This window comes from Hydra vulgaris, chromosome 08 (genome assembly GCF_038396675.1).
Source record: "Hydra vulgaris chromosome 08, alternate assembly HydraT2T_AEP".
In the NCBI taxonomy this organism is placed as follows: Eukaryota; Metazoa; Cnidaria; class Hydrozoa; order Anthoathecata; family Hydridae; genus Hydra; species Hydra vulgaris.
In genome coordinates this window covers 40978342-41005338 of record NC_088927.1, presented here as the reverse complement: position 1 = coordinate 41005338, position 26997 = coordinate 40978342, and the positions used below count along the sequence as shown (strand labels likewise).

The 26997-nt window shown below is 28.2% G+C and overlaps 1 long non-coding RNA gene across 1 annotated transcript; it reads right to left on the bottom strand.

Moving 5' to 3' along the window:
- Positions 1-2711: 2711 nt before the first annotated feature.
- Positions 2712-6553, bottom strand: LOC136083844 (uncharacterized). The gene is made up of 5 exons (XR_010640138.1): positions 5624-6553; positions 5299-5493; positions 4719-5112; positions 3082-4595; positions 2712-2941 (listed from the first exon to the last, which is right to left on the bottom strand). It is a non-coding gene; the product is annotated as an uncharacterized LOC136083844 (long non-coding RNA).
- Positions 6554-26997: the final 20444 nt, after the last annotated feature.

Genomic DNA, 26997 nt, shown 5'->3' with positions numbered 1-26997 from the left:
CTTAGTTAAGATATTAAAAATGCAAAAATCAACTAAGAACAAAGATATTGAAAAACGAAAATGGTGTTATTTAGCAATAAGTTTTTTTAAACTTTTTTTCAAGGTTTATTATCAGTACGTAACATATAATGAGTTAAATTGAAAAATTATGATTAATTTTTTTAGTTTTGTTTTATTTAAAAAAATTTCCAGTGCTCTATTATTCTGTTCGATGTGTTTCCCATTTACGGATTATTGGCCAATAAGACATTTGTGAGTATTTGATATAAGATTTAAGCTGTATTTGGGAAAATCCAGTATTTGGGAAAAGTCAGTATTTGGGAAAATCCAGTATTTGGGAAAATCCAGTGTTTGGGAAAAGCCAGTATTTGGGAAAATCTTTATTATCTGCATTATATATAACTTGATGTTACGATAATTACAATAATACTTAAATTGAAAGAGCTTTTAATTATCTAAAATTTATATTAAAAATAACTGAAGTATATATGTTCTGCAGTTAATTTCTGCAATGGGTGTTTCTTATAAAAATGTGGCCAATAGTTGGTAAAGTTGTTTGCATTTTTTTTGAAACTGAAAAAATAAATCTTTTTGTGTAACCTATTTACGGGAGAACCTGAATGGATGAGACAATTTTCATGAAATGCTTCTTTTAATTTGATAAAGGTTGTTTAACTTTTAAATTGAAAACAGTTCGATAACCATTAACCCTTGCATTATGATGTACTAAAACAAAAAATCGGTTTAAAAATTATATCATCAGTTAAAAGTAACTCCTTAAATATTTTTTACATGGTCATAATTATTTGGGATATTACGAAATATCATAAGTGCTAAAAAGACATAAACGTAAACATCAAAAATATTACTTTTCAATGCATGTATTTGTGATAAAATAACTTTTTTAGATTTATATTTACAGAATTTATATATTATAACAGTAAGGAAAGATTTTGTAGATATTCTTGTGTGCAAAACATCTTTTTTACATGTTCAGTATTTCTCATCAACTGATCATTAACCGAAGACCAATCTTTTGTTATAACTTTTTTTATTGCAAAAAGTTGCAAAATATTTATGATGCATGGCTATTTACATACATTTAGCATGAGATTTACATAATCAAATGTTTGAAGGATATTGGAGGATAGTTTATCAGATACCTAATAGTGAAGGTTAGTAGCAAAAAAAATATTGAAAACTGTCTGTTTTCGATGCATAAAAACTAATGATAACATTGACGTTAAATTGTTTTTAAAAGTTTTAGCGAAAAAAACATTGTTAATAAAAATAATATATTTTATAATGAAAGTCAATAAAGTTAATTTAAAACAAAAGTAGCGTAAGAAAGTTGATAAAAAATGCAAAATAGGGTTTCGGAACACATGTCAAATAACCGCATAAAATAACGCTTAAATTATTATCTAATGTTTTTTAAATAGATATTTCCTCTAATGAACATATCTTCACCATTATGACAAATTTTCACCGTGCAATGTCGACATTAATTTTTTGGTATTTTGGCTTACTCTGTCCCACTGTGCACTGGTAACTAATAGTAATACCAGTAAACAAAATCATTTTTATCTCAATTATGTAGAATTCCAATTTCTCCCTAACTGTTAACTGATGATTAATAGAGTAAATTTCACATTATATAAATTTACTAAATTTAAAACCACTCGGTGTAGTTAAGGCAATTTACAAAATTATTCAAATTCTTTTTTTTGGTATTACATTGGTTTTATCTGCGTATTATGTCTAAACAAGAGCTTTTAACATGAATTTAGTTAAAATCTTTTGAAAAAGTGCCTTAATTTACTATAGATCCTAGTTCTAATCGGTTTGGACGTATATTAGTTACATATAGTTGTCAATATTTCTATCAATTTTCACAAAAAATACTATAAGTCCGACCAAGAAAGAAGTTATAGTTAAGAAAAATTGCCAATAACCGATCAGAGCAGAACATATTATTAAACTATAATGCTCATTTTACCTAAAAAACGTATTTATTTAAAATCTTATTCAAATTTGGACAAGCAATCGTGATTTTAAGACGATTTAAAAAAAAAAAAAAGAATCTTCGGTCTGGATTTTTTCTCTTTTAACATTTATATTTTATGATACCGCAAAATTTATCATTTTAATTTTATTCGTCTTTTTATAATTCGCAGACCTGATTATTTAACGGAAATATGTCATTGTCAAAAAAATATGATACCGACGCTATAATAAGTTAAATTGCCTTAACTATATCGAGCATGTTTCAACAGTAGGCAAACTAATAAAGTAATGACAAACGCTATTAAAAAAAAGGAACATTATTATAGTTAAATTAAAAAAATATACATAATCATTGAAATTTAAACAAAAATAAATACTTATTATAAATGCTAAGATTTATACTTAGACTGTAACTCAAAGTCCTTAAAGCTAAAAATAAATGATTTGAAAGACAACAGCAATGCTTGCAAGATTGAAAACATTGATTTGAAACAATTTTGAAAAAATAGATCTTGTTCTTAAATACGCATTACGTTTACCTAACCAGGTCATCTTAGTTAAGGAACTCTTGACTAAAATAAATCTAATTTAGGTAACACAACTTTTTAGGCATTGCTATCATTCAAAAATCATGTATTCTTTTAAGAATTTAGATTAAGAAAATTAGAAAACTATTTGCATAAGATTTTTTATCTACCATCAATTTTTTGCTTACCATTAAAAAAAAAAAAAATTTAAACTACTAAAACTATATAAAAAAGGATTATAAATATTTAAGTCAAAACCTTTTTTAAATTAAAGTTCTACGTGGTAAAGTTATTGTACATTGCAAACAAAACCACATTCAACACTTTCGCATTCTTAAATATAATAAGGTATGCGTTCACAAACACGGCGAAACCAAAATTCACATTTTTCACATTGCACCATGTGCCTAAATGTATCAACCCATAAAAAAACATCGTCAAAAAAATGTGAATAGAAATAAAATAATAGTAATAAATGTATATGTGTGTGTGTTTGTGTGTAACAAATTAAAAAGCTAAAATATAATTTAAATACTACTTCACTTACTTATCTTTGACAACTTTATCAGAAGCCATCCAAATCGCCATATACCCAAATATGCAATAAAAGTAAAATTAAATTCCTTTATCTTTGCAAAACCTAGTCAATTTTCCAGCTTTTCTAAAACTCATTTAATTGGTTTTCTATAACGCTTTTATATTAATGGTTTCCCATTTCATAAATTTCAAATGAAACGTAGCATTATTTTGAGGCGGTACAAGCAATGTGCTGTGCAAATGCCAAAGCAAACAAACCACAGTTTACACCATATGTTTGTTGTTGCACAGGTAAAACTTGTACTTTCAAACTGTCTTTGGTGCACTGCATTATTGCACAAGTTTGTCTGACAATAATTCTTTATTTTGCCTTTAAACATGTTGTCTAACAGACATACCTCACCTTCAGAGCACCCAAAAGTGCTTTTTGTCAGCCAGTGAACATTACCATCATGTAATACTTGTACAAAAGAGTCCTTCACCACACAAAATGAAAAATTTTGCTTTAAAACTGGATCCTGCTGACCAGAAACACCAGTTATAATTTTTTGGACTGAGTGGATGACATTGTCTGACAATATCCGATGGGTTGTAATTTTGTTTATATCATCTGAGGAGAGTCTTGTCTTAGGAAGAAAAACCAGTTTTTCTGTTATTATGTTCTGTTGTTATGTGAAGTTACTATCTCCTGGTCAACAACAAACCCTTCTTGGTTTAAGTAACTCTCTTCTGTTATAAGTACTTTAGAAGCATTTAATGTTTTTTCTTTTTGTGATCCAACACAATTAATTTGAACTTTCATTGGTTTCCGTACAGGAATAGAAATGTATTTTTTGCTGGATTTATTATTTGTTTGAGTGGCAAGATTCCAGATTGTCTTTCTGTTGCTTTGTTTAGTTTTTTTATTACAATAGAAAGAGTTTTGTGTAACATCACAATTTTATCAGAGTTTGCCTCAAATTCAAATGATGAGTTTATAATAATATGAAGCATCTTTCTTACATCGACACTAGAATAAATCGAAATATATTTTTTACATATGTCATTCAGATCTTTTACAGTTGTATCTTCCTTTAAAAACAAAGATGACTCTTTCAAAGGTGACTTTGAAAAGTCAAAAACTAATTTTTTCATGCATTATGTCATAGTTATCTGCATTTAAATTTAAGAATGTAGAATTTACATAAAGTTTTAATAACGTATTCCATGACCAAGCAGGAAAAAATATTTGCAGGGATAGTCTATTATGATTGGATAGCCTGTTGATATACAATTATAACAAGTACATTTTGGCATAATATTTTCATCACCAAAGTGCGCAAAGTAATTTGTAGAAGAATCAATGATACTAGATACAGTAAAGATTTAATCATTACAACTGTGTTCAAATCCATGTATTCAGCAGTAGACTTTTGCAACAAGAAATGCTTAACAAAACTTCCAGGGCAATCACATAGATATTTTGACACCCAACAACCATATCTCTTGTATTTTGCATCCATTTTGAAGTTGGCATCAGTGTAGCTAAATTGAGTAGATAAAACACTATAAATGAGATTATATTAACATCATTACTGTAAGCAATTTTAAATTGACAATAGTCCTTTAAACATCTGTTCATCAACTTAACTTTTCGTTTAAACTAACCTTTCCAGCTTATCAGTGAAGAATTATTTGATTAATAAATTTAACATTTGAGCAGCCGTGGCGCAGTGGTTAGAGTTCTGGCTCAGAACCCAGAGGTCCGAGGTTCGATGCTATCTATAGCCAAATAAGCGACATGTTCGGTTCGGAAGGAGGCGTGAACTTCTTATTTAATGCTTTCCCGCGGTGCTCTGTGATAAGACCGTAAGGACTTCTGGAGCACCTAAAATAACTACACAAAAAAAAAAAAAAAAAAAAAAAAAAAAAATGCCTGTCAAAGAGAAGTTGTTATATTTCTTTAAATAGGAATACTTAAATGACTCATTTGTTTTTCAACGCCATTGTTTGTGTTGCAATTAATTAGAAGGCGATTTTGTCTATACCACCAAATCCATCTCTAAATTATAAGAAAGAAATTCTACTTTTACATAACTCACCTTAAAATAATGCAAACCAAACCAAGTGGTTGCCGCAAAATATATTCTCAAATAAAGGTTCAATTATTTAAACTCATATTTATTAATAAATGCCTTTTTTATAGGCATCCAATACATTTCAACATAATGTTTTAATTTAGAAAAACCTTCTTGACGCTAAAAGTCAACAAGCTCTAACGCTGTAAAGACTTCTACTTCTTCTTCACAAGATCTTGACCTAGCTATACATCTCAACAATTTTAAAATATCTTTCTTTTTACTAAAACAACCATTGGAAGTCTTTTTTATCTAACAATCATATGCCTGTTATCTATGAAAATCGCAGATGAATACTTCACACCCTAATAAGAGAACACAATTTTATTTAAAATAATTATATTATAACTTAAGCATAAAATATAAAAAGTGATTCCTTTAAAGAAGCTAATAACTTAAAAATTAAATAAATAAATACAGATTAAAAAAACACACCAATAAAAACAGATTCTAAAGAATGTATCTCCTCATTACAATACTCAGTTATGCAGTGTAAGTGTTGAAATCAAGATTTCAAGATTTGCTGACATTAAGTGCTCTTTTTATTGTATCAAAAATTTCACTTTCAGATACAAATGTTGCAACTATTTAAAAATCGACATTGGTTTTAACAACTAAGAAAAACAATGGCAATGAATATCTAGTGGTCTTATAAGTTGCACCTAAAAACACCATTTCATTGCCATATTTATTTAGAAGTTTTTAATGCCAACCAGCTTGATAAACAAACAACAACTCATTCTTACAATGACTTCATTTTAAATCGCAATGCATTTTGACAGCAGCATTAGAATCCTTTCACTCATATATTTTGTTTTCTAAACAGTCTTGGAAAATGTTTGAGAATCTGAAAAATTATTAAATCAAAAAACTTTTTAATTATATGAAACATCCAAAAATCTCTAAAAACTAAAAAAAATGACTACATCAATTAATAAAACAGTAGCAAGATATGAAACATTACGTACATTAATTATACATGCGTACGCATGTAATATGCACAAATAATAAAATATTAGTTGTACATGTACAAAAATAATGCTTAGCGTTACTGCTAGCGCTACAATAAAAATTTTACAATATGCAATAAAACAAACCATAAAAGGTAAAAAAGAAAAAGTTTGAAGGAAAAATTAAGGATATAAAAAAAATGTGCTCTGCGCGAAACGGCGGTGTCACGTTAAATAAGTAGATCGTTAAATAAGGAGAAAAAATGATATTCTGCGTATGCGTTTACGGATATTTAACGTATCAAGTTAAATAAGCATCTGTAATTGAACAGACAATTTGAACAGTCAAGGCATGTTTTGTTAACCCAGACGAACAAATTCAAAAAAAACATACGTTATCCTTTTCACGCGAATCATTATTATTTTACAGCATTTTTAAGTGACAATTTACTACTTTTAACAATATTTAACTCATGGTGCAAATCCTAGTTGAAACTTATATCTTTATAGTACAGTATGATAAGAAACATATTTTTAAGAAAAAGCATTTTTTTTAGGTCACCCACTGGATAAATATACTAAAATCAGACATGTGTTGATGATTTCATATAAAATAGTTTTAAAATAGACATCTTACGAGCAAATTTACTGTGTTTTTTTTTATTAAAAGTAATTATTACTTGATTGTACGCAGATAATTAGTAAGGAAAGTATTGTGATTTTTTTGCAGCAAAAACAAAAGAAGAGAATTTATTAATTCGTGTCTAGCCTTTTGTGTGTATGTGTGTGTGTGTGTCTGTGTGCGTGTGTGTTGATTTAACTCCCCAAGACCGAGGCTATTTTAGTTGTTGTTACAACCCTCTCTCAACTCTATAACTTCAAAACACAAACTATGACGAACAAGGCCGCTGCGTGGAGAAACAAGTTAAGCGCGGTACTACCAAGGACGTGGTGGTGATCGAACTTCGAATTTCTCGATTATGAGGCGAGTGCTCTACCACTACACCGCTACTGCACTACCGTTGAATAACAACCTAGATGGGTGTAAGTACTTTTGACAAAATAACTGACTTTAATAACTGTACCTATTAGCTATATCTTATATAGGTAACCCTAGTTGATAAATTGAATATCTAATGACAGTAAGAAATAAACAACTACAAAGTGAGTAAAACAAATCATCATGCCAATAACGAACAAATAATGAACAAGCATTATTTGACATAAATTAGTCTATTATATAACTTTAGGGTAATTCCATGTTAAATTAGTAGAAAAAAACAAAATATGTCACCCCATGTTTTGGATTTTGCTAATTTTTTTTATATGTTATAGGGTTTATAAAAATTAAAAAAATCTAAAATTTGGAACCTCCAACCCCTTACGGTTCTTGAGATATTCTCAAGAACCGTAAGGGGACTCAGCCTTTTTTATAAAATACTTTTTTGTTGTTAAAAAACAATATTTTATGAACCAAATGAGGTATCATCCTAAAATTTTGTACATAGACAATCTTCCACATGGCGGATACAAATTTCAAATTGAAAATTATTTTGACCATCGTAATTACATGTAAATTAGATAATGTAGGCATATATTTTGGGGTATTTTGACGGTCAAAATGGTCACCTTAATAATTTTTTGTTATAACTTACAATATAGGTATTAAACATCACTATTAATAAAAAGTATATTACTGCATTTTTCAACTTTAATAATAAAACTTAACTTTAAGTTAAGCTTATATGTATGCTGAGTCAGCATAAAATTTATTACTAACTTATTTATGAAAAAGTTTGGTATATCTTAATTTTATGTTGTAGAAAGTTATTGTTAAAGTCTTTATGAAGTAAATATTAAATTTATACTTTCTTTTCTTTTTTTTTTTGTACCTGGTGAGGGCTCATGGTTTAAAGGGGAGGGAGGCAATTAAGCATTTTACCACAATTCCCCCCCCCCCCACCTTCCTAATTATCTTTTTTTTTTTGTTAAAAACACAAAGACAAGTACCAATTACACATACTCACATAAAGTTTTGAGTGCTAATCTTATGCTAATCTTAACTAAATTTGAAAAAATAACATACAAATATTAAAATAATAATGCATTAGAAATTTTTCTACAAATCTTTACTATTTTTTTCAATAATTTTTTCTTACTCAGTTTCTAAAATTTTATATATGCGACTATTTGTTGTAAATGGCGGATCAATGGTACATAAAACTTGATTTGATGGGATCCAACACATATCTTCCCGTGCGGGCCAAAAAAACTTGGGCTAGGACCATGTGGATGCATAGGATTGGATTTTATAATTTCCTTCTCTTTCATCCTTTTTGGTTATAATTCTAATCCACCAAAAATTGTCATATTTGCTACCTAAATAATCCATATGATTATAAATAACCTGCTGCACAACTTATTTGGTATCTGCACAAGGTTAAATCTCTGAAAATAAGAATGTTGACTCATCCTCTTGAAAAGAAATTGTACATTTATTAATTGGTATAAAATGGTGGAAGCATCTTGTTTCTGGTAAGGTTCTTCCATAGTAAATCATGGTTGCAATGATGATCGAGCTTTATTTATTTCTGTTTTATAAACCAAAATGAATTGAATTTTTTTCATATTGGTTACGCAAAATTCAAACATCTTATTTACAACTAAAATCTGTCCAGTCATTATCCTTTTTTACAATGGCTTGTGCAGTTATTTTTTTTACTGTGTTCTTAAAGTTTTATATTGTGCTGCTCATCCATCAGTAAAGTATTTAATATTACTAATTCGTAGAATGTTTGCTTAAATAAAATTGATAATGAGCTGTCGTATTTTATATACAAAGTATGCATCATGCTCAACATCATCAGAAAGTAAGGAAAATGACTTAGATATCAGCTTACTATTTGATTTATTGTTTATAATAATAGGATGAAGTGTACATTTTGGTTTATTCCAGTGGTAGCTTTGCACCTTATCCTGAACAATAAATTGGAAGTTCTCTGCAAAGTCACCCAATATTAAACACTCATCGTGATTTAAAATCTTTTTACAGTCTCCAAGGTACTTGGCCTGACTTTTAGCTAAAAAAGAATAAGATATAAGTTTATCTATTTTATTGCATACTAGCTCAATAACATCTTCAATATTGATTTTTGATTGATCAGTGTAGTTCTTTCAGTTCCTCGCCATTGGTTAATTGTTATTTCTTTATCACTGAGGTCAAATTTTACTGTAAAGAATTCTTTTAAAGCAGTAATACCAGGACATAGTAGAGATCGATGTAACTGCACTCTTGATTATCCTGATTGCAAACAATCATTCCTATTAAATCTCTATAGTCTTTGTCAATTTTAAGAGCATTAGTTAACAACTTAACATTCTGATGAAAGATACAAACACAAACACTGTGAGTGCCAGACGAGTTTGTGGTTACTCACCATCTTGGGCGAAGGCTACAAAACATTGAAAATCCAACATTTAATATAGCGTGTTCAGATTTAAATACTACATGAAGTTCTTTTATATTAATCAATGTTAGTCTTTTTTGCATGAGTTACATCTACCCTGTACTGACAAAATCTTTTTCTCCAGACATCATTCGTGTGTACTCGTTACTTTGATAAAAACCATGAACTAGATGGGAATGACCATGATTCTGGAGTTAATGTTAATATCTGTATTTTGTGGAGTATGCTTTAGTTTATCTTTTAATTCACTTAAAAGTGAGTTTAGATCAGTTTTATGGTTATCAACTGAAAAAGTTAATGGTGTGCATGATGGTGTTAATCAAATTATAGGATCAATTTTATAATCTTCATTTATTTTGTCTGTTGTTGCATCAGTTATTTGATCATATTTTCTTTTGGCAGCTGATAACCGTTGTTGTATTAGTCAAGGCGTTCTTATATTAAAGAATAAATAACAATACTTTTTAAAAAATTAAAACGATTATCCTGCTCCCAGTTCACTCTTGCATGCACAAAAATTAAACTTTTGATATCTTTCTTTCTAGCATCTGCAACTAAGACTCCTATCTGAATCTGTGACGGAAAAAAAAAACAGTCACGCCCTCTCTTTGAGGACTGTTCAGAAAAAATTTAAAATTCTGTTCTCCTTGTACTTTAATATTTTTAAGCAATCCTCTTGTGATAAAAAAGCGTTTATTTTCCTGAATTTTGATTGGCAATGGTTTTTTAAAACTCTTAAAGATACTGATTTAAAATCTAACAGACTCCAGTCGCTTTCTGCAATTTTCACTTTTCTCTGTGTACTGTAAACATTATAGTACTCTTCTGGGGAATACATTCGTTCAATCTTTTTAAGCTTTTTTTCTAAAGTTTCAAATACACGGCCACAAGGCAAAAATGTATGTCCTCAAACAGGAAACAAAAGTTCAATTGTTCTTACCAATATCGGTGCATGTCTTAACAGCCAAAAGCCTGCCTTATAAATTAAAGCGATATTTTTATTTTGACCACCACATGCATCAGAAACTAAACGAACAGTGTTTATGCTATCCATGTTTGTATTGCAGAGCTTGTCAAATACTGCACTGGAAACTATTCTTTTTGAAACCATTCTCATTCCAAGTATAGATGGTGACATTAACTTGATTTAATAATCCATTATTTTTGTTTTCTACAACAAAAAAGTTGTATATGTATAGTTGTCTACTGTAATAAGCTTGCTAATCTGGAATTTTAGGTATGACTTGGTTTTGTTGATGGTCAACGGAAATAATTTTTAAACCATCTCTCTGCTCCTTTAAAAGATCATAGAACGCATTTGCTCTACGCTCATGAACAATTAAATCAGTAATTAAACTGTTCTTCAGTTCTGAATTATTTTTAATTCTTATTTGGTTTCGAATTCTTTTATAAAATGAACATGCATCTAATTTAGAAGAACCAAACCCTAAATTAAAGTTAATTATAAAAACTTTTCGGAAAGTTATAAATTTCCATACTGTTTTAATACTTTTAAGCTCTGATGGTAGATAAAGTTTTATAGATTTCTTTCTGCAATAATGTCTCTCCCTTCCAGGAAGAGTCTTTATATATTCTATCACAGCCTTTCGCTTCTCTTTAAAATTGTTGCTCTTTCTATCACCAACTCTATTTCCTTTTCTGGGATTACCATGTTTAAAGAAATATTTTCAATATTTTGAACTCGAGTTTTATCAACATGTAAGTATAAATAATAGAATAGTGCCTTTACAAACATGCACTATTTGTCTGTTTTCTTTTTCCATAAAATAACTAATTTCACAGTTAGACCTATTTCTCATTTTTTGAAGATAAAATTGCTCTTTTTTTCTAGAGTTAGTTTACATTTTAATTTTTTGGCATGGATTAAAACCACCTTCAAAACACTATTGCTGATATTATGTATATATATATATATATATATATATATATATATATATATATATATATATATATATATATATATATATATATATATATATATATATATATATATATATATATATATATATATATATATATATATATATATATATATATATATAAACCGAATATACAAATTCACATTATATATATGTAAGATAAATTTGTATTATTCTGTATTATTTATTTTTGTATATCTGTATATTCTGTATATTGTAAATTTGTATGATATTTGTATGATTCAAATTTATCTTATATTATATATATATGATAATTTTTTCTTAACAAAATAGGAATTTTGTGACATCAATGATCATTTTGATGGTCACGAACATGTATCTAATTTTCCTATCATTAGAGCAACTCAAATTTCTAAGATTAAAACGTCTTTATTCTTCATCAATGATCATACCTGAGAGCAATGCAGATTGTAAAATCAGCCTTTTAATCATGAATATCATCTGTACAAATGTGCTAAGCATGTATGTCAGTGAAATATACATTATCATTGATTTTCATCAGCATTGAAGGTTCTTCAATAAAAGAATTTCAGCCAAAGAAATATGCGAAAATACGGGTTAATGTAGATAGACGAACAGATGATTGCAAGGAAAGACGTAGAAAAGAAAATAAATTAACTGGAATAAAATCATTTTGGAAATTGCAATAGTTTTTCGAAAATTTCATAACACTTTTATAATATCTAATATTGTATTCAATACTTATTTTCTATTGAACATAATTATATCTTGTTTAAGTTGACCACTCTTGTTTGTACTATTTTTAAACGATTTGCCTAAAAAATCTAACCAAGCTGTATGCAGATGACACCAAAATTTTGAATGAAATGCTTTCCAGTGCATCAACTCTTTCTTTGCTATCAGATCTTGATTTTGCTTTTAAGTGGACTCAAGACTGGCTTGTGAAATTAAATATTTCAAAATGTATGGTCATGCACTTTGGCCGGAATAACAAAAAATCACCCCTTTATATCAATGATCAAAAGTTAAACATAACAGAATCTGAAAGTTGAAAGTTAAGGCTAACTAATAAATTAATAACTTAACAAACAAAAGCAAAAGAGTTTTTTGAATTTGTTATTTTGAATAAATTTTCTTCAGATACCTCAAATCACTTTTAAACAAAAAAAACAGTGGAAATGTATTGGTTTATTATAATTGCAGAAGACTCCAGGCAAAGCCAAATATCTATCTCACCTCCTAAAAGGTTACAATCATCAAATGATGATTTTTTCAATTGGAAACATTACTGTTTTCTGTGCAACAAGAAAGCTGGAAAGAAATACTCTACTGTTGCTAAAGTTAGAACATTACCGTTTAAAGATAATTTGATGTCGATTTGATAAGTCGATCTGCTAAAGGAATAATATATGGGGAAAGGAAAATTAGAAAGTTGCAACAACCTTCTACCAGAAGAAGCAGTGTTTCACATAACATGCATGACTATTTATAGGTTAAACGAAATAAGTGAAAATAAAAGAGGTAGACCGACTGATACATTGGTGACGAAAAATTATGAACAAATATGTAAGTGGCTGGAAGAAGAAGCTGATGGAGAACTTATTACATTGGCAGAAGTTTATCATAAAATGTGAGAGTTAAGTGGGTGCGCAATCATGTCAAAAAAAAATAAAGGAATATTACAAGGTACATTTATACTTTGGAGAACTTTCTGTTAAATCAAACATTACTTGCTATAAAGATATGGCTTCATTTTTTATTTTCAACTAATCTAATAACCCCATTGAGATTATTTCCGCAGCAGAAAAGGTTATAAAAAACGACGTAATGAAATAAGATAATTCCATTACATCGTTTTTTATCAAAAAATAAGTACCCTTTACTAAATAAATTGGGAAATGTTGAGTACGGAAAAAATGGGTGTCGCACAGCCTTCTTCTATTTATAGGTCAGATCATATCTTCCAATATAAAAGTAGTTACAATTGGGCAATGTGTTGTACAAACATCTATAAAAAGATCAGTAATTGCTTCTATACCTTTAGGGAGAGGAGTTGATATAGACAAGTCGAGCCTCAAAATGGTTTATTGATCATCTATCAAAATTTGATTTTTCTATTTCATCAGACGAATTACTTCTATTCAAGCTTGGTAAAAGTTCAATAGAATTATTTAAAGAGTTGTATAGTCGAAGTAGCAATAAAACCTTAACAAAGCTTAGGTTAATTTTTTATTATATATAGCAGGAACTCAAATAGACTTTTGAAATTTGTTCGACTTTTTTGAAATTGTGCTAATATTTAATAAACTTCCTATAGAAATTTATAAAACATAAATTTTGAATATACTTCTATATAGATACATAAAATACCTCGATATGATATGTAATGGACTTTTAGACCCAAAAAAGGTGCCACTAACGGAAAAATCAGCATATTTCTATGAACTTTGTGTGCATTTGCAAATAATTATCTGGAAGCTATTTGATAATAACTTAAATTTTACACCAGAAGAATGGGGCTGGAAAAATAAAAATCAAGTCATGACTGATAAAGAAGTTGCGCCGCAAAGTATATTACTAGTTATACATTGTAACTGTAAAAGTTCTTCCAAAAATTAATGTGGAACGTATCTCAATACATGTAGAAAACATGGGGTTAAATGCATGGATGTTTGAGTTAGTTGTCATAGAGAGAGTGGCAATAATGAAAACACGCAAATAAATATTTTTTTTTTAACAAATGCTTTTTTTTTGCTTTATTTTTCTCCAATTTTTTTCCGTTTAATTTTTTTGAATGACGTTTGGATTTAATCAAGTGCCTAAAGGGTTAAATAACTAAAATTGGAAATGGAAAAAAAACGTAAAAAAATAGTCATTATCTGGAGATAATGAAAATTTAAGTGTACTAAAAAAAGCAACATTGAATAGAGGTTATATAAGATTTTAATCATTTTTAAAATTCTTATTAATTGTTGGTTACTGCTTTTTATTTTTAATGGTTCGGAATACCAAAAAATTTAACTATAGTTGTCAAATAAAAATTAAGCATGTTTATAAGTTCCCAAGTTTTAGGCTTTTATTTCTTTATTTGTTTAATTTATATAATTGATTATTTAAATAAGATTTAAGTCATTTCTGATATCTATTTACGATATCAAGACATTCATATATTGACTATAATATTGTCAACATTTAGGAAAAAAAAGCATGACATAATTAAATTTTGAAAAATATGATTGAATTTATGCTAATTCTTTTTAAAATAAACTTTCTTTTAGATTTTTTTTAAGCATCTTCACTTCCAACAAGGCTGCAAGCTGGAAGAGAGAAGAGAGAAGATGAAGTTTATAAAGCAAGATAACGATAAACAGGCGACTTAAAAGATTGCAAATTATTTGAATCAGGAAAGCAAGATGAAGAGAGCGAACTCTAAAGAACTGATGTTCGAGGAAAAATACTATACTAATAAGAATTGTTGGAGTACTTTGGAAGTTAGGATACAGTTAAAGGATGAGACTTAATTGAATGATGAGTAACACAAGGATGAACTTTTGTAGATGCCCATTATAGGACATTTCCATTTCTGTGCGTGATTTTTCTTTTTCTTTGTTTTAGCAATTAAAAGCTAGGACTTGAAGCAATATGCATACTATTACGATTTTCTTAAAAAACATTTATAGCACAAATATTTTTATCAAATTTTAGGCTACCTGAATAAATTAAATGTATTTTAATCATTGTATTTTTTTTACGCAATAATATCGCTGCAGTTTGAAAATAACAATTTTCAAAACGCAATGCTTTAGCTAGAATAAATTGATGACTGCCATTTCTCATCAAAAATATATTAAACATAAGTCGTAAAAGTATAATATTTTACTTAAAATACTCACAAGCAATTTATTTTCTTAATAATATCTATATAAAATTAACAAATTCCGTGCGTGACTTCCGTACGTGATTATTCATAAACTGCATTTAAACGATTGCTGTGACATTTTAATACAAAGTGCAATCCTGCAAAGCTTTACTAATGTTTAAAACATTATATAAAAAAAATATATATAACGCTGAAACTTATATTTTCCAAGGAATTAAAGTTTATTTATCTACTAACTGAAATTTGAGTTTTTCTGTTCTGTGCGTGATTCCGCTTCAAACCTAATTTATTTTTTATTAACGTTACTAATTTACTATTTTGTTTACAAAATATTTATATAGATTAGATCTAAATGAAAGCAAATTGCAGATTACCAGTTTTATTATTATGAAAATAATAGACAAAACATGTACATGTTTCCGTGCGTGATTTTTTGGAAATGCTCTATAGTGTTTATAGAAAAGAGAAAAAAAAGCAACATTACGATTATGTGATAATGTAAATTTAAAAAAGTAAAGAGCCAAGGATAGAACCTTTCAAAACCCCTGGAGTACAGGAAATTACAGGAAATGAGTGCTGTCCATCAAGGACAATTTTTAAACTACGATTGGTAAGGAAGGATTCAATAGCCTTAAAGATGTTACCTTATAGAACGTAAGAAGAGAGCTTAAAAAGAAGATCAGCAAGCCAAACTTTATTAAAGACTTAAGAATTTTCAAGAACAATAGCCTTAACCTGTCAATAACTACCTAGTTCACGATAAAACCTATCGATTATTACTGTTTACAAATTAGCAGTAGAACAATAAGATAAAAATCCATATCGATGATCAGAAAGTAAGTTATTAGATTCAAGATGAGAGATAAAGTGTTTGTTGATTAAAGACTCAAAAGTCTTGTTTACGATAGGATAAAAACTAATGGGACAATAATTAGACAAGTCAGATTGCTCTTCAGAATTTTTGAAAATATGGATAACAGATGTTGCCTTCCATCAGGCTGGAAAGCAAGACTCTGATAAGCACTTGTTAAATTGTTTTGAAAGTATTGATGATAGCTCTGGAAAACACTTCTGCAAGGCTATAACAGGTATGTTGTTTAGGCCACTAGTTGTAGAAGTGTCTAAGCAGGAAATCATCTTAGATACAGAAGCTGGAGTGATACAAATGTTAAACAAATGATCAAAATGTTTGACGGCTATATCAGGTAGGATGTGATTAATGAAATCAAGAGATGAGATATTATTTCTTAACAAATAATTCAGCTTTTCTTTAGGTGAAGCAACAAAATCTGAACCAAGAGAGGGGAAATAACAGATTTACCCTTATTATAGACTCTGTTAAAAATTCTCCAAAAGTCTCTGGGGCCTAATTTTTGAGATAAAATACAAGATTTTGGGACTTGAAAGTACTGAGGATACTAAATGGAGAAAAGTACAATCCTCTAAATGTATTAAAGATGCTTTGTCAAGAAATGAAATAGTATGGAAAAAAATATTTTCAGTTTACTTTCCTTCAAAAAGATTCCATAATGGTCGTTTTACTGGAGATGTAAGATATATTCGTTTCTTTTTAGTGTAGATGAAGTTAAACTGTAGATTTTAAAATAAAAATAAAATAAAGAGTTACCCGAATTATTTTCATTTCGCTTCTGCATGTTTTAAACATTCTAAAGATAGTTTAGTTTTCCAAACATTTTTAAGTTTTGTTTTAAAAAATTTTTTAAATTTTAGCTTTTATATTAATGTTTCTATTTGTGCAAACAAAACAAAAAGTTGTGCTAATTCTTAATTATTATCTTTATTACTGCTGTTTTATAACTGATTGCTCCGGATTGCTGAAGGCTTTTAATTAAAATGCCTGCTCACACTGATAGTGTTTTTTTGTTGTTGAGAACTTGGTATGTTCTCGTACTATTCCCAATATATGTAACATTCCCAATATATTTAACATGTATCAACAACTTGTATTATATATTATAGAAGTTTTTTACATGTATTTTCTTCTATATAAAAAGATAAACATCTGTTAATGATGCATCATTTAAGATGCATAGAAAATGTGAAATATACATCTAAAAAGTGCTTATATCTTATAATATATCTTATAATATAAGATTTATTAATATATAAGTTATATATCTTATTTCTTAGGAAGAATTTAATTTTTATTGGACTCTAGCCTTCTGTTGTATTTTATGTTGTTAAGTTATGTAAATTATGTTCAACTGAATGACAAATTGTGGGTCGTTCACTATAATATTATTCACTTTTACTTACCATTATTACAATTCTTTGTCTTTTTTCACTAATTCAGAATAATGATCTTTTTTGAACAGATTTGTTAAAAGATTCAGAGACAGAATAGACAGTTTCTGCATCTCATTTTATTGTTGAATGCAATACAACAAAGCAAAGTTTTCCTTTTTTTTAATTTTTTTTTTCTCAACAACTTCGTTTCCAACAAGGCTGCAAGCAACCATTAGTAGAGTTGGAAGTTACTGGAAGAGAAAAGATAAAGTTTATAGAACAAGATAATAACTGACAGACAACTTAAAAGATTGAATATTATATGAATTAGGAAAGCAAGATGTTGGAAGCGAGTTCCAAAGAACTGATGTTCGAGGAAAAAAACATGACACGAATAGTTTGCTTTGTCGTTGAATGATATTTAGTAGATGGCACAAGAGACGCTAGCTCTTTAGAGCCGTGTCCATTATAGTATTTGTAGAAAAGAGAAAGAGAAGCAACATTACGACGATGTGGTGGGGCTTGGCTGTAAGAGTATGAGCATTGCAAGAGTCCAACTATGTTTACAATGCGTTTTTGCACCTTGTCTGAAAGAGAATGGGCATCATTGGAGGATCCGCCCCAGATATGGCAACAGTATTCCATATATATATTCCACGGTTTTGAAGTTCATAGAGATAAAAAATAGACTCCAGAGTAAGAAAGTGTCGAGCACGATAAAGAGATGCAACTATAGCAGATGGTAATTTTGCAATGGACTTGATATATTTTTTTCAAGAAAGATCTGAAATAAGAATTAATCTTAGAAGATTAGGTGAAGATGACTCGTCGAGTACATCGCCATTCATAAATATAGGAAGATCCGAATTATTGAGGTAATGATTGGCTGAAATTGCAGGATATAAAGAAGAGTGCTGTCCAATGCGGACAACTTTTATACTACGATTGGATATAAAGGATTTAATTCAGGATTATTTTGTTCCTGTTTAGCTAGGTTCCAACGTTTTTTTGATACAAGTACCAATTTATTTAAAATACCTAGACTTTTTTTATTTCAACTAAATAAAAGAATACTAGGTATATTATTTAGTTAAACATATTGTTTGCATTTAAGTTTATATTATACTATTGTTATTTTCATTTTTTTCAACAAGAAAATCTACAAGATGTAAACTTTTTGTTTAAATATATAACTTCAAAAGCTTTATTTTTTTATTATCCTTTTTTCCTAGTTTGTCATTGAATCTTTAGGTCTAATAAAATTGCTATAGATATAACATAGATTAAAAAAGGAATTCTTATAATATAAAAATGTTGTTTTTCTGAAATCTGTAGTATGTTTTGGTTTTGTATGTAAATCAAGGTTTAGTGTAGTGTGAATAGTTAACAAAATTTCTTTGATAGCAAAACTACTGGAGGAAAGATCAATAAATGTTCTTGAGCCCAGTCCAAAAAAAAAAGGAATTTATCAGTAATTGTATGTCAATGCAGATTTATAAGTGGCTTTTGGTTCGGTAATCGCTTAAGCTGAATAACAATTAGTGAGATTTTCAATCTGCCTTATGCACTGGAACATGATTATACTCAAGAAGTTATTGGTGGTATTAAAATTAAGTTTTTAAAAATATTGATGTAACTACTGAGAGTACTATAGAGTGCTTAATACAAAGAAGGGGGGGGGAATCAAAGGGTCGCTGGGAATCCTACTCCAAATCTAATGGAGGGGGTGGGGGAGGGGTATCTATAAAAGGTTGGGTGGGAATTTTTACAGAATTCCAATAAAACAATCATAGTGTGGTTTGCGGTCAAATACGTATCTTCAAACAGCTGTTTCATGATAATTTCAATAAGTTATATAAGTTTTATACTATGGTGAAAAATAAACGAAAACTTAATTTTTGACAAATCAATATTTACGAGGTTTAAAAAAAAAGGTCAAGTATTTTTAAAGCCTGATTACACAGAAAGTTTTTATACTTATCTGTGGGTAATAGATTTTCTGAATTTGTTTTTAATTTTGAGATGTTGTTTTTTTGTTGATAACAAGTAGAAATTAATAAAAAATGGGTTTCTAATAAGCTTTAAGTGGGTGGGAAAAGTTTCCAAAAACTAATAAACGTTGCCTCCTGTGTATTAGCCACCTAAGAGTAATTGTCAAAAAATTTCATGTTTTTTCAAGATAACTTTTATTCATTCACACCAATAACATTACATTGGTGTATGTACCTAAACAAAACCTGAGTCTTTCAAATAATAGAACTTTATGCTATTTAGTTTCTTAAATTAAATATTGAGTTTAAAGTAACTTCCTTTTTTTGCATGTACACAGCAATTTAATAGATTAATTTAATAATTAAATAGAGGCACAACATTTTATTCCCAAGGAGTTGGGTAAAGTAAAAACCATTGTAAATGAGATTGCAGAATTAAGGTTTTTTGCAACCGGGGTAAAACTGCTGGGTGCTAGAAATAGAGTAGACCAAGTGGTTGCAACTGATAATAAATGACAAAACAAAATATAATAAATAGGTAAAATTTTTATGTTTTAATTTTTAAAAACTAATCACTTGGGTTATTTTGATGTTGTTTTTTTTTTTTCTTATGAAAAACATATATAATCGGTGAAATGTAACAGGAATATTTAAGTAGCTCAGTTGTAAATATAATACTTATATAAATATAAAATAATAAATAGTAAATATTTTTTTATTACATTAAGTTTAGCTTAATAGTTTGATAAAATTTGGTGACAAGAACTCAACAGAGCATGTTTTAATAATCATGAAAAGATGATGACAATGATTTCATTATTTATCAGAAATTTAATTAAAATAAAGCAAATAGCATTTTTTTTTTCATTTTAACTTGCATGAAAATTTGGTGAATTTTTAAGAATAATTTACTGTAGGTATTTAAGTTTGAATTATGCAATTATACGTCGCATCAACATCGTTGTCAATTTTTTTCAAATTTCATCATAGTCAGTTTGTTTAAAAAAAGACTGGTGACATATATCATTGTCACCAGTTTTTTTTGTAACCTTGCAAAACGGTGTAAAAATTAAAGGGCGATTAAATTTGATTACTTTTATTGATATATTTTGATAAAGTTTTCTCATACAAATCTCTAATAAAGTGTAATGGTAGTCAATACAAATCTCTCATAAAGACTGACATAAAATAGATTCTGGCAAAACACCTTGTAGAAAAGGAAAACAAACTATTATATGTCTTTGTTTTGCCATTTTTTATATACAAAAATTATTAAATATTTTAGTAATTCAATACAGGAAAAGTTTAACTTTTTAATAATTTAGAAGTTTAAAATTCAAACTTACTGTTTTCGTCGCAAGAAATCTTTTTTATTTTTTACTCATATTTTATTATAACGAGAAAAAAGAAAACGGGCGATAGGAATAATGTCGAAAAATGAATTTCGGAATAGTGTCGATTATATTAAAAAGGTCTAAAAGCCTAAAATTGCAAAAAAAAAGGAGTAGTGTCGCAAATGAATTTAATGAATAGTGTCGAAAATAAAAAAAAACAGTAAAATTGGAATAGTGTCGAAAACGAAAAAAGAGGAATAGTGTCGAAAACGAAAAAAGAGGAATAGTGTCGAAAACGAAAAAAGAGGAATAGTGTCGAAAACGAAAAAAGAGGAATAGTGTTGCAAATAATAAAAGGAGTAGTGTCGCAAATAGTAAAATCGGAATTGTAACGAAATTTATTTTTCTGTAAAAATAAATATGGTTATAGGTAGCAGCAGTGCCCGCTTTAATGGCTGGACTGGGTAGCAACACTGTATGGGTGTTGGTGTTCGGTACTTTATCCACAACAAACTTCATACTCGATGTATTGTTGGCAGTGATTATCTGAAAAAAAATTTAAAAATGTGGGTTAAATCTCTCTTCCACTGAACCCCTCAAATAATTATATAGATTTTTTGTTTTCAACGCTATTCCTTAAATTCATTCGCGACACTATTCCGTGTTTTTTTTCGACACTATTCCTTAAATTCATTTGTGACACTATTCCTTTTTCTATTTTCGACACGGTTAATTTGCGACATTATTCCTTATTCTGCTATTCGACAATCAATCATGCGACAACTTGCGACTTTTTTCACATTTTCGACAATCAAATTTGCGACAATAAAAATTTGCGACAATCAAAATTTCGCGACACTATTCCGTCACACCAAGAAAACATTGCTTCGCAAATTGCAAACCATTCCTTGAGTTAGATAGTTTAAGATAGTTTCATTAACATTTGTTGTTGCGTTATGTTTTAATATAAGATATGAACATATAAAACACAACTAAATGCAATAAGATTTTTCTTATATTTGGTCAAATTAGTTCAAACAGTTATCATATGTTAAATTAAAAAAAATTCATGTTCCAGGATATAAGAGTGATATTCCGGGAAATCCCGCTGCCACTTTTATCCTCGAAATCCCAGGAAAACGGGACCCGGGAACCCGCTTGAGAAACCCTACTTTCTACTTTAATTTTTAACATTTTAAAAATATTAAAAAGCTTTAAAACAAGAAATCCTTGCAGCGTATTTTTTGCGTGTAAAGTTAAGCAACTTTTTGATAGAATTTATGCAATTTAAATTTTTATTGGATAATTTTGAATTAAAATGAAAGAAAGTTGTGTTTAAACAAAAATAAGTCTTATCTTGTGTAAAAACTTATTTTCACTAAAAAATACTTTTACTATTAATTTTGTTAACTGAATTTAAATACCGGTTAAAGTTTTTTTTTTTATTATTAGTCCATTTATTCAACCAAAAATTGAAAAATTTTAAGTTTTTTATAATTTTACAAAATTAGGATAGGTGTCACTCATAGTTGAAAACTAGTCATTGGAGTGACTCCTAAATAAAATAAACAAACAAACAAAATAATAATAAATAAAAGCATGTGTAAATTAAATTAATTTTAAAAATATCAATAATAACGATAAAGTTTTAATAAATTAAATAATAAGACAAATAATATGAAAACACTCAATTAATAACAACAGCAAACAAAAATAAAAATAATTAGCAACAACAGCTCAAATAAAAACAAACTTTATGCTTACGAAAAAAAGCAGAACACGAAAACTACAAAATGAAAGCAAGCACTACAAAACGAAAATGCTAACTCAAAAACTTCTACAAAATAAAAAAAAATTATAATAATAATAATTTTCTGTTATTTTCGGCGAAAAAAAAGGTGTAAAAAAGTTGGTTGCAACTTAGTACAAATAGATGTTCGAATTTTTTTTTAATGAAAAAATTTTAAACGAAAATTATCGCGACAAGAAGTAACAAATTAATAAATTTATAAATCATAAACTAGTTTTTTATTTCGGGAAATGTGTCGGGAAAATGGTTAAAAAATTTAAAAATATTAAATACAGTTTGAACCAGTGACAGAAACAACTGAAGCAGAGCGGGTTAGCAAAAAAAAGAACTGTAAGCTTTACATCGGGCGTCCAAAAGATATTATATCTTAGATTAATTAAGAAACGTAAGGTGTAATTGAGAAGATGAAAATTGTAATTAAGAACCGTAAGGTTTAATTTAAAACATGGAAGATGTAAATAAGAAATCGTACGATGTAATTAAGAAGATAAAAGTTGTAATTAAGAAAAGTTTATAATATAGATTATCAAAAAAAGTTCTTTGTATTTTTAATTTTGTTGCCTTAGTTTACTTTGTAATTTTAGGTTGGATTCTAATTTGGCCAAGCTGGCCATATCGGTTGGTTTTCAATAAATAATAATATATTATCAATAAAATAAAAAAGTGATGAAAGTGATATTTGTGGTTTTGGCGGTAACTACACCTCTTCCGATACAATTTAAATTTCCGCTGCGGACTCAGTTGCATGCTGTCTTATATTTGACACCTAAAGTTTGTGCCAGAGTCACCCAATCGTCATTTCGCTCAGCACATTCAACAACTCTTCTTCTATCATTCGGTGAAGATAAAAATATTTTTTCAACTTGTTCAGTTGTATGTATTTGATGTTTACAAGTTGGACAACATATGGAATAATTTCATGTATTATGCTTAATTTTTTGCTGCACATAATGATTACGTATATTATTGATAAAACAAAAAAAAAAATTTTTTACCACTTTACTATTATTATTTACTTTGATAATAATAATTTAATTTAGCAATTGATTGTTTTGTCAAAATAAACAATTTTATTGAAATTGAAAGGCTAAATATTTATAATAAAAAATTATTATGTAATTCAAAATCAGCATAAAAAATTAATTAAGAAAAAGTGGTTAAACTAAACAAAATCCAAAAAAATCAATTTTGGACTTACCTTACTATCAGGGAGCAACGCTAACGACTATCAGGGACCGACGTTTTGTCCAATAAAAAAAAGAATTCGAATAAACAGAACTTAAAAAAATCATCCATTACCTTGCTTCTGATGCTAAAATATAGTAAATCATAAAAAAATGAATGTACAAATAGTTGGGGGTTGAGCGACGTACACAGATCATCGAGTCATCGAGAACATACTGTTAAAAACAGCTGTTGGCAGCATTAAAAAAGTAATAACATTAACCATTAACTTTATAGAGTCCGTCTATACTGGTGTTTCATAGCGTGTCACAGCGTCTACTTTTTAGTAATAACACTCTTAAACGGGTGCTGATTGACTGCCCTCCAAAAATTACAGAACTCAATATCGGTTGATCGTTTTGGAGCTCAACTAAAAACAATTTTAATTGCTCTATTTTGTTGAGTTTTTTTTTTTGAACCGTTAATCAATCCAAATAGTTCATTAATAAAACCAAACTACTGTAGAGATAAATATGAAAATATTGAAAAGATAAATATGAAAAAAATTGAGCAGCTGTAGCGCAGTTGTTAGGGCGCTTCCTTCAGAAACTAGAGATCCGTGGTTCAACACCACCTCTGGACAAGTTTTATAATACCGGTTAGGAAGGAGGCGTGAACTTCCTTTCACAAGCTCTTCCGCGGCGCTCGGTGATAAGACAGTAAGGACTCTTGGGGCACCTAAAATTAAAAAAAAATCTAAAAATTATTTTGTAAATAAAACAATTTGAAAAGCTCAAAAGTAATTGTATAATAATAAATTAACTGATTAAAATTCGTTATAAGGAAAACTTATTTGAATATGTAGCTACGTAACTAAAAAAATTCATAAAGAAGAAAATTCATAAAGAAAGAATCGAATCAAAATTGTTTACAACAACTGTTAAACTTCATAAAAACAAGTTAACCTTTATCCCAACTGTTTGCTAGTTATACGATTGTTTGCTTATATTTCAACCCAATCTATAAAGTAATATGCAAGCAGTTAAAAAATTTATTATCTCAGCAAGCAAAACGAGCAAAACCTAATGGTTCAAAATTTTTTTAATTCTCAAAATCTAATCCGAAAATGGTATCAAATTACGTTTTAACGACTGGCCTAAATATAGACTGATCTCTTTAATATCATAATATGTTGACTCACGTCGCTTAGTAAAGTTTTATGTTGAAGCATTAACATGATATTAAAAGGCAAAAATCGTGGGCTACAATTTTTCTAGGGACAATAATTAGCGCATCAGAGTCAGATTTTTCAAGTGACAATAAACAGCACATCACTGAATCCTGGTTTTTATCCAACTAAATATATCTAAATTTTACCTAAGAAGTCATGAAACTTGAATTTGTCAAATTAGATGCTCATGGTTTTAACGGTAAGTTTTTATGCTAGTTGTAGTAAAACATTCTTTCAAGACCAAAAACAAAATGTTTTTGTTGACAAATGTGGATAAAATTTTACAATGGAGTAGCAAAAGCATCAGTGTTTTGTCAATTACTATTTATAGCGATCATAAATAACAGTATAAATAGTAATAACATTTCACAAATATTTGTTTGTGGTTTATTAATAGTTATACTGTTCATAATTGGCCTGCCAGTTGTTGTGGGCCGTATTCTCATTTTTCCGTTCAGCTCCGTTAAGCCAAAAATTTCGTTTTAGCCAAAAATTTCGTTTTAAGCCAAAAATTTTGTTTATTAATAAAATTCTTTAAATAATTCTTTTTTTGTAAACATAAATGCTTTAGTTTTAGTTTTATTTAAACAATTATAAATAGACTTTTCGTCATTTTTAAAATTATTATAATAAAATTTCAGACAAAAAGCTCTGTTTGGCTTAACAGAGAGAAGCTGCAGGCCGAGTAGAGAAAACTGAAAAAGATATATACGAATTTAAAGTATAGTTTTCCTTTTGATTGATAGAAAAAATGGACTCGTCTCATTGATTCAGTCATATACTTAATCAATATAAACATAAATAATAAAACGTATACATATTTAAAATCTAATTCCGTTAATTTTTATTATGGAAAAAACAAACATTTTGTTATTAAAAACTCTTGATTTAACTTTGACTTTTCGTCTAACGATGAAGATCGAGACTTTATAATTTTAATACCAAACAATCTAAAACGGTAATCTAAACCAAAAATTGGTTTAGATTACCTTATAGTACATTTTGAAGTCATTGATACACCTTTACATACATTTTTAAGTCATAACTGAAAGTCATAATTTAAGCAATGCCAAACCGTAAAATATAGCTCCCATTAAAAATTCTCGTGACAAAGCAATTAAACAAAGAAAAAGAAGAGCCTTTATATAATGTCATTTGGTAAATGACTTAACATAAAAACTTAGGTATATTTTAGCAATTTTAGTTTTTTTTTTTTCAAAATACATTACTTAAATATAGAGTAAAACCGGGTCATACCGCACACATTTAATAAAAATTAAATAACATTTTTATTTTTTTTTCATTTTTTTTATTAGATAAAAAACTACATAAGATAATGACAATGTTAAAAAAAAAAAATTATCGAAAATATTAAATGTAAAGAAAAAAAAATTGTGCGGTTTTAGTCGACATTCTGATAAAACCAAACACTTAAGAAAACATTGAAATTTTTTTAATTTTAACTTTTTTTTAATAATTTTTTTTAACACAACTTATATTTATGAAACTATATTAAAGTTTTTACATTTTTTGCAACAAAAAAAATTAGTTCCAACTACATTTTTCTTTGTTAAACATGTTTCTTTGCACAACCGTTCCCGACACATTGAATTTTCGCATTGCAACATTTATGTACTCTACACTTTTTAGATTTTGCAACTTTTAATCGTTTTGCTGCTAGTACTTGTTCTTCATTAATGTTTTGCTGAGGTTGCTTAGCATTGTTATGCTCAGGCATTTGAGTACTTGGCATAGAGAGTTTACGCTTTGCGTTAAGTTTAGCAACTTTCACGGCTCCCTTTGTTGCTTTTTC